The following is a 14,683-nucleotide window of genomic DNA, read 5'->3' on the forward strand; positions in this document are numbered from 1 at the left end:
AAGGGGCTGGCATGTTGTTAGGGTAACTGGCTGAATCCACACTTTTTCATATGACCTGTACTATGCATTTTAACAGCAATCATTGCCAGGTGACAGTGGCTGCACACTCAGACACTGGCACCTGATGCCTTTCCCTGACCCTTAGAATGCAGAGGAGAGTCGGTATAATGCCGTGCAATACACAATATCTACATTTTATTTAGTATTCATTATTATTAATCAGCAACCGAAAACATGTTTTGGATGGCATTGCCAATATTTGTTTAACTTGGTCCTTTCTTAATGAGTGAATACAGAAATAGGCTGAACCTAGAAGTAGAACTGTGTTTGAAGGTATCAAAAGTGGAACCACACATAAAGATTCTCATTGTCATGAAGCAGAGCTAGCCTTCATGCTGACTTGGAAACAATTGGGATTTATTTTCCTCTTTTTTGACCTGACATTGTATGTTACTTGTGAGTTATATTTATTTACCTGAATCAAGGTTGCAGGAGCAGGAATTGTATTCTGGTGGCAAGGAGTTCATTTATAAGGCAGAAACATCTCTAAACAAGTCAATTACAGGGTACACTAATGCACACTTAAAGGCACATAGTTGTTCAAGATAGTTTAGTGTGACAATTAACCTGGCATGCATGAAATTTGAAACAATAATAGAATATGTAAACTCCAGCAAAGCAGCAGCAATGACTGCTGTACTGTGCCATCAATATGTAGAAACCCAATATGTAGAAAAATAATTTGTAAAGATGCAATGCAAATTACACTTCTCTTCTTAATAAAACTAAAAAAAGAACTTTTATTGTTTTTGCTGAGATTGCGGTTCTCCCATAATGTTTTTTCATTGTTAAGATTCAGAGCTTCTGTACAACATTTTTTTCTATTTTTTTCACTATTGGCACGCAGATTTATCTTGCTAAACTGAAAGAATCCTAACTCTACTCTTTTAAGTCAGTGGGTAACTGATGTTATTTATTAATTGAAATTGGAAAAAATCAAATTCTTACTTATAGGATCTGTGCAGAAATTTTTCAAAACCTGGAAGGATCTAATCAATAACATTTTAGAATAAGCTTTTAACACTAGAATTACCAGAGCCTACGAGAAAACTTTAAAATCCGGCCCACCTTAAATCCCTTAGCACCTCTCTGCCAGCGTCTTTTGTCCTGTAAATGTGTCGATAACATCAAGCAGCCTTCTATTCCATCCCCCTGCCCACCGCCACAGTTCAATTCGCAAAGAAGTTTGTCAGTGCTCAGAGTTTATCTTCAAGTGAAGTGCTGGATCTTTATAGGGTAAAAAAGTACATCATCATTTGGAATACATACATTTTATGTGTGTTTAGTGTCAATCTCTGTAAAAACGTTGCTAACACAGAAATGTTTATCATTGTTTAGTAATAATTGACAAAATGTAGACATGAAATGTATAATGTGTGAAGCCTGAAATACAAATATCAAATAAACACTTTCACAAAAGGTACATGTATAACAAAACAAGTGCACTTTTATTCAAGAATTTAACCGAAGAAAAAAGAAAACAGGTTACGGCAGGCGGTTGATACGACAGCCTCAAGAGGTTGTGATTTCGATATCAGCTGCTTCCCAAATTTAACATTTTCAGTAGTGAGCTGCTCTTATTGTTTATATCATACAATAAAAACATACATTTCATTTGCGTCTGCAAATTTGTAGCACTTGTCAAAGTTTTTTTTTTCAGTTTCATTCTCTTACTTATGTTCCAGCTTCCACACACACACACACACACACCCCAATCTGACGCCGTTTTCAGATAAAGACGTGGTACAAACTTGTTTTGTTGCACCCCCTCTTTATTTGAAAACCATGTAAGACTGGGAAAACTGTGGACGTGGATGTGAGTGTTGTGTGTGACTAAGAATGACTGTGGATGTGAATTTTTTTAATTCGGTTTTATTCTTGAGTGTTCCTGCTCACACTGAATTAGTATGCACCTTCTGATCCATGATGTCAAAGACGCATTGACAAAAAAAGAGACTTAGGTATATGTGACATTTGGAATAGTTCACTTTATGACCTGTATTGTACATTTCGGAAAAAGTTGTTGCACTAATGCAATATTATATTCATTTGCATACCTTCATGCAGTTGTAATCATGACGTGACTGTATAATGTGTGAAGCCTGAAGTCCAAATATGAAATAAACACTTTCACAAAAGGTACAAGTATAACAAAACAAGTGCGCTTTTACTCAAGAATATAAACGAAGAAAAAAGATAGCAGGTTACGGTAGGTGGTTGATACGACAGCTTGCGTGGTGCAATGCTAAGAACTGCTGATAAGAGCTTCTGGGATGGATGCTGGCAGCTTCTCAAGTTTACAGTTTTGAGTAGAGAGCTGCTCATATTGTTAATATTATACAATAAAAACATACATTTGATTTGCATTTGTAACAGCCGCTGTAAATGTATAGTACTTGTCAAAGTTAGTGTCTTTTTTTTAGTGTTATTCTCTTAATCACGTTCACGCTCCCACAACACCTCCCTGCCCCCCTAAACCCCCAATCAGACGCTGTTTTCAGATAAAGATGTGTACTTGACTGAGAATAATTGTGGATGTCATGTTTTGAAACAATGGAACTGGAAATTACAGGGATTTCTCAGATGTTTTCCCAGTCTCTTTGTGCACAAGATCTGACACGGTTTTCAAATAAAGAGAGGGTGTAATAAAACAAGTTTGTATCATGTCTTTATCTGAAAACAGCGTCAGATCAGAGGTGGGGGGTGTGTGTGGAAGCTTGAATGTGAGTGAGAGAATAAAACTGAAAAAAAAACTTTGACAAGTACTATAAATTTACAGACGCAAATCACATGTATGTTTTTATTGTATGATGTAAACAATAAGAGCAGCTCACTACTCAAAATGGTAAATTTGGGAAGCAGCTGATATCAAAACCGCAACCTCTTGATTGGAAGGCAGAAGTTCTTAGCATAGCACTACACAAGCTGTCGTATCAACCGCCTACCATAACCTGCTTTCTTTTTTCTTCATTTATATTCTTGAATAAAAGTGCACTGTTTTGTTATACTTGTACCTTTTGTGAAAGAGTTTATTTGATATTTGTATTTCAGGCGTCACACTTTATACATTTCATGTCTACATTTTGTCAATTATTACTAAAACGTGAAAAACGTTTCTGTGTTAATGTTTTTACAGAGATTGCTGATGACACTGAACACACATGAAGTGTATGTATTCCAAATGACAATGTACTTTTTTACCCTATAAAGCTCCACCACTTCACTCGAAGATAAACATTGAGCACTGACAAACTTCTTTGCAAATTGAACTGCGGCGGTGGGTGGGGGGATGGGATAGCAGGCTGCTTGCTGTTATCGACACATTTACAGGACAAAAAACACTGGCGGAGAGGTGCGAACGGATTTAAGGTGGGCCGGATTTATGGGTTTTCTCGTAGGCTCTGGTAATTCTAGTGTTAAAGCACTGAGTAAGCAGATTCTCTCCCCATTTCCTTTTCTTCTCCATTTATTCACTTATTAATTCATCTATTTACTTATTTTTACTACCTTTAAGTTTTATTCTGCTGCCCATGCTCTCTTTCTCAGGGGTGGGGATTGATTTGTTTTCAGTCCTATTTTTGTAAAATTGATCTACGTGTATTTGTATGGAATGTTGTGTAATTTCAATAAAATTATGAAAAATAAATAAATAAATAAAATAAAATATTACAATATGCATGCTTTCGAGTTAACTCAGGACCCTTCTTTGATTGTAATCATTATAGTTAACTAATAAAAGCTGTCATTTTGCTTGACTTCTCAATACAAGCTGTGTTTTGAAATTCTTAGGGGACAGCCAGGATTTGTTTGGCTTTTTGTTTATTTGGCATCTTTCCTTGTTTGTGTGCGTTTTGAGGAAAATATCTTTTGTTGCACAGATATAGTTTTTGCTGATATCAGTGGGATAAACTGTAGGAAGAAACCCAAATATTGGTAGGAAAATATTAGTAATGTGAGGAAACAGATCAAGTATGTCCCTTGCATAAAATAAATAGGGAAACATCAATAATGGTCATCCTTCACCACAAATAGTTTCACTGATGACAGGTTTGTAAATATTTTAGGCACTGTTTGTAAAATTCTGTCTGAAATTGCCAAGTACTTAAAACCACTAACCTTCCATAGCTGGATACCAATAAGGCCCATTGTTTATACTTCTATGTGAATTCTACAGCCACTGATGGACTATTTTGCCTTCTTTGAATTTAGCTGAGTAATATATTTCGTGACAATGCCTTTGCAGCCTCTAGCTTTCTTTTTCAAAATTGAGTGAATTGACAAAAGAGCAGAGTAATCAAATTATATCTCTTAATGTTATCTTTTTGTTATCCAAAGACATTTTTTTTACTTTTTGCTGAAGAACAGTATGGAAACATTTGCTCTATTTTGTGATTTCCTAACAATGCAGGATTATTTGTTTAGATCTGATGATCTCTGGTGGGAATTAAAGCCTTGATCTACAGGTAGAGATAAGCTGGATACTGTGGCTTTTCAGTTTTTTAGCACAGTCTCATCTGTGAATTCTTTTTATTGACTTCCACCTTAGCCTTTAACTACACGAAGCCTCAAATTCTATGTGTTTTCAGATAATAATAATTTCATGTGTGGTGTCCAGGACTAACATCAGTGACTCCTCCATGCAGTGCTTCTATTTATGTTATTTATACTGGGATGAAGTAGAGGCCAGACTATACACTGTAAATAAAAATACATATAAATATTAGAAACAGTTGAAGCTCCATATATGAGAACCTGGGACAAAAGGAGGCACAAAAAATAATCAAGCAATTGGGTGTCTTCTTTACTTACAGGTCTAGATCAGCAGTACTCAAAGTGTTTTGGACTAAGGACCATTTTGCTTAAGTCAAATCTAACACTTGACCACTTGACTTTGACAGTCACCTGTATGATTTCTTGTTTGTTTATTTTATAAAAGCATTATATGTGAAAAATGCTAAGAGTCAAATCCAGCATTGTTGGATTTTCAATTTAAACTCTCATTCTAAACTTGAATTAAAAAAAAAGTATATATATATACACACACACATATACAGTTTCAGTAACGCTTTCATGTACTTGTTGTTTGGTGTGTTCTTTCTGTCTTCATTGTGTAGGTTAGGCCATGATATTGGCTGACCTCAAGTTAGACCTTCTACATTTTGACTGCAATCAATCAACCCTAAACAGATGACCTCCATTTAACTAATAATGTGGCTTCTAACTGGCTGAGCCAGTGATGTTTTAGCTGTGTCATATTAAAGGGGTGAATATGTAATTAATTTAGACTACTTTGCAGAAATCTGTTTTCACCATGAAAAATAATGAAATGAGTTTGAAAAAGTTTAATTAAATCTTCAGTGATTCAATGTTGTATACCAATTAAATGTGAAAACTTCCAAGGTGTGAATGTGTCCATGTGTATTTTAATCTATCATTAAAGCTTTTCTTGTAGGCTTAATTCTAAATGTCAATTATTTCTTTTTATCTTTTTTCTTATAATTTCACTTTCATTTCACTGTCACCTGTTATGTTTTGTGTATATAAAATATCACTATTCTTAGTCTTTATACAAGCGTATGGTGTATTAGACTTCTTTAAATGTTTGTCAGTGTACAAAATTTCTGGTTATGATATTCCTTGTTTATGTGTTGTTTTTGATTATTTTCTTTGTTTTTTGATCTTGACCATTTCTGAATAGTTGGTAAATGACAGTCTGGTGAAGTACCATTTTTAACGAGTTAGTGGGCAGCACTGGTAGTGAGAATTTGAAGCACAGACTTTTAGGTAGCTTTTAAATTCAGCTTACTATCTAGTGAATGTACTGTAGACCTGAATTGTTAATGACAGAGTGAAGAATCCTTATATAATATTCATTCACTAACGCATTTTCAGAAACTCCAGTACAGGATCACAGAGCTCTATACTTTTCACAGCAGCATTGCATGGCAGTAAAATTTTAATTAGTAAAATTTTCTGTTGCACATGGTATTTTACTCACTATCAAAACAGGAAGAATAAAAAGTGCAAGATTCTAACAATATTATATAAGACCTATCTGTTTCAAGGACAAGAGCTTCCTCTTAATTTGCCTTCTTTTTACATACCACATTCATATCTTCACTGTATTTAAATCACCATTCTACTTTAACAAAGTGTTTTGGCATAACATGTTATCCTTTGGCAGAACATAGCTCAGTTTCATGATTATGGTGAGCTGCAGGACAGTTGGTTGCAAAGAAAAGAACCAAACTGGCTGGAGCACAAGTCTATTGTGGGTTATGCGAATAGATCTAACTGAACTTACTCACACTTGGTAACCATAGAGGTGTGAGGTCGAGTACAGAAACTGCAAGTCACCAATTGAAAATGTTGGCACACCAACCCAGACATCCCTGTTTAATTCCAAACAATTTACTTAATTTTCATTCAACAAAAATTAGGGCTACTATGCGCATCAACAGAAAATAACTATCTATATAAGATTGCCGTCAGGGTAGATGACAGAAAGGTAATCAGCAAGGAACTCCATCCTGTGTTGGGTTCATTGCAAAACTGAACACCTCCTCCTGGCAGGAGCAGGATTTATAGCTCAGGGACCGGAAGGGCATCTTCTCACCCTCACTGGGTGGCGGGAACAAGAGAAGAGAATGTTAGTGCCAGTGCCCCCTCACAACCCATAGTGGTATTACATACCTCTGATGAGCCCAAAGAGTGGCCCACAAACATGCATGTGTGACAGCTGTTACTCAGCACATCCTATGAATGAAGAAGGAATGCCATGGAGAAAAACATAGAGATAGACAGAGTATGTGTGCAAACTGCACATATTTAGTGACCAGGCTGAGTTTGGAAGTTTGCTGTGAGACAAAAATACCACCACCAGACCATAGTATTGACCTAAAAGTCTTCAGAACAAACTTTGAATTATCCTCCATACCACATTTTATTAAGATCAGATTTTAAATGTAGCAACCATCAGTGACAGTGCAGGTCGGCTCCTGACTCTCTCTTCAATTATGGGAGCCTGTTGAACCTGGCGCCGTAAATAACTTAACCGAGATCAGCTTGGCAGATGAGGACACGCCACACTTGAAGCAAGGGGATGGTGTAAAAGTGATCACTGCTTTTATTAAAAGAGGAATAAATAAAATTAAGATTTGGCTCAGCCATTCACTATACAATTAAAATGTAAAAAAATCATTACTTTATTTAATTCTCAGTTCATGTCTTGGATAAAACCTTCTCTAATATCATTCAACAGAAAGTCAAAATATCATAGAATTTTTTTTGGTATGACCATAATAAAAAGTCAATTATTTGTCAAAATTGAAAAACTGAAAAATTTCAACATGGAGTGTTTAGTGTCTTCATCCTAATAGGGATGCTATCTGATCGTTTTAGATTGAACACAATAATGCTTCTATTCCAACACTTCTAATTTCAATGTGCACTCTCAGTTGTTACAGTACTCTCTTTATAGTTCCATTTTCTAACGCTGTTCTCTTTACCCTGCCATGGATATTATCAGATCATTGTGGATTACAGAGATCAATACTATTTCTACTTCTCTGAACTTCCTGAATATAAGATATTAACAGAACAAAAAGTTAATCTTATTCAAAACTAAAACTGTATGTCTGAAGACACTACCATTAAACTGCTGTTTTATACATGAATACCACTCATAATGTTGAGTAGTCTCCTTAAATTGGGACGTGACAGAAGAGAAGTGTGGCAAATCTGCAGTGACGATCATTTAAATAGACCCTGAGAACACAAAGGGGAGAAAACTTTGCAGATTTCATTCCATAATAATAACAACGTGACTTGTGAAGGTTGACAATTGAGTGATTCTTTGAAATTAATGAATTAAAGCATACAGAAAGTAGCTTAGGGTAAGATGATGTGTCAGGTGAAAAGTCATATCAATTATTTTTCTTTAGACAAATCTGGACACAGAGTTGTTAAAAATCTACCATTTCATAGGAGAAAATAATAATGATGTATTTATTGAATAAAAAAAGTTTGGAAATTTTTTTTAAATGAATGTATAATCCCATATAAATGTATGGCTCTTTAAATTCATACAGCAGTTTTCTATTTAGTTTTAATTAGGGCTCTTGGACTTCTATTCAGAAGAAACCTATTGTCATATTAGTTTGACAATATTCAAAGTCTGACCACAAGACGTGTGTACCATATGTGCTCTAACGTAATTTGTATTTTCTCCTGATCTTTTCTTGTCACTTTGAGAAAATGAAGCTTAATTTGCTGATGAGTGCAGTGTAAAATGTGTCATGTTGCAGCTGGTGCACTGTTAGCTCGTGATTCTAATCTGTGACTCATTTAGGAATGTGTTTGATGTAAATGAACCCCAGCATGCCACTTAATCAGTTTTCCTTTGTACTTTTTAATTCTTTAATTGTTAGATTTTTTTTTTACAATTTGATTCGTTTTGATACCTGTAAGATTTTGAATCAGGATGACTTTACAAAAGAAAGATTAACATTGATCGTTTACAATTTAAATCTATATGTTTAGAAGCCTGATACATTTTCAGTGAAGAATAAATAGTTATGATTTATTTAAGATATAGTGCTTTGTATAAATGCATGTTGAAATAGTTTTGCTTAATTACTATATAATAGCACAATCTGGAATAAAAATAACACTTTTGCAAACATGGGGCAGAGTGGTCATCCTTGATAAGCTAAATGGCCTTTTCTTTTTTTTACTCCTCCTCAATGTTCCTGCCCAACAAGACAACTAATTTTTACTGAATAGGTTACAGACTACAGAAAGTAATGAGGCACAGCATGTAATCTCAATTGATAGTAAAATATTATACAGCAATGCTTATTTCTGTTAAAGTCACAAAGGTAGTAAGCAGAAAAAGGCTACATATGCAGGTAAAAAATAGTAATCAACATGAAGGATATGTAAACTTGTTAAAAACTGCATTTTTGTAAAAATGCAAAGTTAATGACTTTAGCTTGCATTAATAGATACAGAAAATAGAGCCAAAAGGGCCAGGATATGGAAATGAGACATTACAGATCAAACAAAATTTTATGTTTACATGTCTAATATAGTTTTGACAGCAATTAAAAACACTCATCACTGCAGGTCTGCAATGTCACTGGAATTAATCAACGTCTTGACTTCAGGAGACAGTAAAGTGTGATTTCAGAATGCCTCAAAGTAACAAGAACACCAATTCAGTGATTTAAATCCACATTATATTTCAGGGTATTAACTATAGATGAGCGAGCACCAAAGTGTTTGCAATGTTCGTGTGCTCTACCGAGCACCCCAGTATAATGTAAGTCAATGGAAGACAACCAGGCACCCCCTGCACTGAAGAGAGGAGGGTGCCTGGTCCATTGGAAAAGATCAGAAAGTGACAGAAACACCACCCAAATGGACTGGGAACAGCATGGGGACGATGTCTGGATGCATCTTGGACTCCCAAGTCGCTGCTGGGAACCAGTTTGTCCGAGTTGTACGCCACTTTTACAGACTGACAAAAACACACCCAAAACCCCCCAAAAAATTAATTTTACAGGAAAAATTACTCTCTAAAACATTATATGCCAGTGCCTGCAGGTGAGCTGACGCTCTAAAACATTATATGACAGTGCCTGCATACATAGCACCCGATGATGTGTTCTGGCCAGCCTATCACTGTAATGCCAGCACCTGACATGGCTACTGGCATTACAGTGAGGTCAGTACTTACCTACCCCTTGATTGGCTGTTTCCAACCCACAAAACGTGCAGGGAGGAGACTCGAGCATGGCGCATGAGCACATGTGGTGCTCGTTCGAGTAGCGCCATGCTCCGAGCATGTTCAGCCGAGCATGCTCGCTCATCACTAGTATTAACATGTTTTTGTGTTCAGTTTTCTTATGCTGTACAGGGTTATGTTACTGTATGGGCAGAGTGGACACTGCCTGGGGGCCCCTGGAGCATGGGGGCCCATGATGTTTCTGTTGCCTCTATACTGTATGTTTCAGTTTTCATATCAAAACAGGAGCCCCAGCTCACTACTTTAGCAGGGGGCCTGTGATGCTGTTAAGATGGCCCTGTATGCATCCCCTGTGATATACTGGCTTACAATCAGTACTGCCAGTATAGTTTCCGGCTTCCTGTGATTTGGTAATAGAATAAGCCTACTTTGAAGATGGATGGATAGATATTCAGTTTATGGAAAGTAAACAGTGAGTGCGTGATTTGGGCAAATGGCAATTACACTATGATAGTTTTAGAGTAGAGCTCATTCAGCCTGAACCAAAAAAATGAAAAATAATATTAGAAGGTGTTGAAGGAAGGAGTAAAAATGTTCCTGTAACATTTAAAAAGTGGAGTTTTACAAAGACACTTTATTATTTTTATGACAATTATGTTATGTTAAAACAGCACGTTATGTTACTTGACTGAACATTGTACCTTGTTTGTTAATGCTTTTGTGTTTTCTTGAGAAAATATTTAGATACTTGGTTTAAGTAGAAAGTGTAATAAGATATACTATATTTAAGTCTATGATATTGCTTAACAGTACTTGTTTCTTTAGATAGGAAATGAGCACTGTTGTAAATCAAATGTATAATGCAGAACTGTTGCCATAATGCACGTATGGTTTCATAAGCTGTTTCTAAGTTATTCAGGAATGCCGAGCTCTTGGCTCCTGTTTATGATGTCAGAAGAGGAAGTTAAAGCAGCTGATTTTGGAAACATGATTTATTTTCATGATCTTCGAGTTATGGAACAGAGCTTTGTAAGATCTGTGAAAGAGCTAATCAGAGAGAAGTCAAATCAAAAATGCTGAGTTACTGCCGACACCGCAAGCAACATGTTATGACACACGGAATGTGTTTTCTGCATCTTGAGGGAAGAAACTATATGGGTTTTTTTTTTTTGTTTTTATTTCAGGAAATCTATTTGTGACGTTTTTGTGTATTAAGCTCCTAAGAAAAGTTGCCTTTGTTTGTATATTAGATGCTGTCATTTTTTGTTATTCAGCTTTACAGTTTTCATGGCTATTTTACCCAGAAGGCATTAGGAAATATGCCACATGTGACATTACTGTAGCAATCATATAAAGGTCTGTGTGGGCATCCCTTAATTTTCTCAGATCTGGATATTAAGAGTGTTCAGTGCACTATTTCTTTTGGTATAGTTCCAGTGGTACAAGACTTAGCTTTTGTTTAAAGATTTCGATATTTTTGGCTTGTAATTTGAATTTGTTTGAAAGACTGATTTGAGCTCCTGGTTACAAACTTGGCATGCTTTCTTACCATGTCTTTTCTCCCAGTCCTTACTATAAAAAAGCTTTTCTGTCCCCTGCAGACAGAAAACAGCACAAGAAATGAGCCTTGAAAAACTAAACATCTAGCAGTACCAAACTGTATGATATACATTACATTGCCATTGTTTGCGTTTATGGCACTGTCTGTCTAAATAATATTTATATCTGCATACCTATATTAGCATTCCCACAAATATTTTCTGGCCTTTTCCAATTTGAAAACCAAAGTAAACAATTTCCTTTTATGCCACACACTGGTATTAAACAGCTTGATAGAGGATAATATTATTGTAAGTAAGAAGTGATCTCTGTGGTAGTCTTGAAAGTTAGAGATTTTGACCTATGTACCTTCATTTACAATCAGTAGATTTCCATTAGAGTTGAAGATTTGCAACCAAATGTGATTTTAAATAGTAGACTGCTGCTTCAGCCTCAGAATGTATTTATGTCTCACTTATGAATGAGCCGATAGAGATATTAGCAATCAGAATGTCACATTTGCTTATGATGACACAGTAATTGGATTGTTCAACAACAGTGGCAAGACTACATATAGAACTGAGATGGTAGACATGACAAAACAATAATGTGACAACAATATGTGGATTTCAGGAATCACAGCAAGAGACTGGAAGCAACTGGAAAAAAATATTAGCTGCATTAGAGGATTTCAAGCACAATACATGCTGCTGTCCATTACCATAAATTGCATGCAGTATATTCCCTTCCTATATTCTGTTTGATGAGACACCTCAAATATTACTTTCTGCTGATGATTCTAGATGAGTTATTTGAACTGTAGCGAGCACATATAGAGACCATAATTAGACCTTGATGTGTGGCAGCAGTATGTCTCCCCTTAGAAATTCTAGTCCTATCTTAAACACTCTAGCTAATTAATAAAAAGGTTGGCTTTCACTCTAGTCCCAGCACAAAAACCATTTTAACTTAAATTGCTAATTATGATCTGGTGTCCTTTAATACAAGGCTAATAGTGATATAGTTTCCGCTGATGTAAAAAAAAAACAAAGATTAACCTCCTACTTACATCATGTTCGAGGCGTGCAGCTGTGTGATAGTGATAAGATCTAGAACCAAGACCAATGCTGTATTCTTTTTTTCTCTGACAACATTAATATTTTAAAAAATGAAATTTATCTGTGGCCATTTACTGATGTCAGTCAGCTTTATAAAACAATAAATCTAAGGATGCTTCTTTAATATCAAAAGAACTAATAATCTTGCCATTCTTCTGAGGAAAATGGATTCCATGAAGTCACCACCCACCTCATGATGTCTAGCTTTAGCCATTGTAGCTTCTAAAAAACAAGAAGACATCAGCAGGCAAATAAAGCATGAAAAACCAAAGACATGGAGGGGAAAATTGTCAAAGACAATTGCATAAATGAGAGTTGTCTGTCTGTACAAGATGATACCAGGTGAGAACTAGTGAACACCAATCCAACACCTGGTCCATAGAGTGCAATTCTGTACCCAAATTCTAGAAAAATTCTTTGTAGTCTGTTTGTCCCAGCTTCATATACCATATACCATTACTTACCTCGGCAGTAACATTCATATCTCTGGTGACTCTTCCTATGAAGTCAGTAGACGGACTGGAAGAGCATGTAGAGTAATGAGGTCACTGAAAAGGGATGTGTGGCGCTCCTGATATCTCTGCAAAAGGACGAAGGTCCAAGTCTTTAGACTCCCAGTGCTTCCTGTCTTACTATATGGTTGCGAGACATGGACACTATTCAGTGACCCAAGACGAAGACTGGACTCCTTTTGTACTTTGGAGAATCCTTGGGTACTGCTGGTTTGACTTTGTGTCGAATAAGTGGTTGCTCATGGAGTCCCGAATGAGGCACATTACCTGCATTGTGAGGGAGCATCAGTTACGGCACTATGGCCTTGTTGGTTTCCCGAGTGGTTGGACCAGGCCATGGGGTTGCCCACGTAACACCTGGCTGCGTCAGGTAGAGGGTCATTTCTGGAGTGTGGGACCAGACTATGTGTATATACCAAATTGAAAATACTTCTTCTCTCTAAAAGTCAAGATCACATAAGGATTTTAGTTTCTCTGTGTTGAAAAAAAATTGTCAGAATATTTTTTGATTATTTTGAGTATTTACAAGATACTGTTGGAAATCATTTTGTAATGATTTTAAAATAATTGTATTTTTATGTTATTGTTTCTATGAGTATCACCACAAGAACAGGCAGGACATTTTAAAACTTTTATAAAAACTGCTTTATTTGAACACAATTTCATGTGGCAAATTAATATACTGTATAACATGAAAATGAAGAAATAGCTTTATCCTTTAATACCTGTGATAAAAGAAAATGCAAAAAAGCAAAATGAAGATAGAATGCTTACAGTCAGCTTTAACAGTTTGAACACAAGGTATAAGTTACTTCATATCTCATTGAGCCTTTCAAAACACGACATACAAGAGAAGTCGAATCTCAGTATACAGCCACTATAGACGCACCACGCTTGCTGGCAAGCTTTGCAGCCATGTCTCAGTTTACCTACCATAGTGCTGCTGTCTAGTGGATAGCCATGCAGTTTTTTTTTTGGAGGCTACAGTTTGCGCACAGTAGTGCTTTAAATAGATGGTTCACAGTTATGTCATCATGTAAGATGTATAAACCTGCTGATGTTTTGAAAAAAGCTAGATTTATTGCAAGATGAATATTGTGATGATAATGACAGTGATCAAGATATTGACAATCAATTGGAACCTGTGGACTCTTTAACTGATGTGGATAACTGCCCCAAAGTTGTTTCTTCGTCACAAGGTGGCCAACTTGTCATGACTGTCAGGACAGTGGTACATAGACATTCTGCCACCCATTGAATGAAAACTACCAAATGTGCTGTATTCTTCATTCGTAGACAGTGTTATATTTGCAGCACCTAGGTATCTAAGTCTGCACTATCCATGGTGCCATTCAAGTTTGTTAATTGAAATGCAGACTTTTAGTCGTGTTGCTGGTCAAAATAAAATAATTAACAATTTCTTTACATTTTTGGCAGTTACAGTTGATAATAAAACCATTGCTTTCTAATACATTTCTTTATAATTTTTATGGGTTTTGAAAGAGCTTATTAATTATCATATATGCATAGCCCTATAATGCAGTATCCTGATTATAAACAGTCAAGAAGTCAATTTATTAACAAACATACACTATTAAAATACAGGGTCTTCAGCAATGATTTAGAGCCTGAAATTAAATTTGTGTCTCTGATATCTGGAAGGCAAATTAGTATTTTTATCAGGCAGGTCTGCATCTTTAGATTGC

This window comes from Polypterus senegalus, chromosome 10 (assembly GCF_016835505.1).
Source record: "Polypterus senegalus isolate Bchr_013 chromosome 10, ASM1683550v1, whole genome shotgun sequence".
In the NCBI taxonomy this organism is placed as follows: Eukaryota; Metazoa; Chordata; class Cladistia; order Polypteriformes; family Polypteridae; genus Polypterus; species Polypterus senegalus.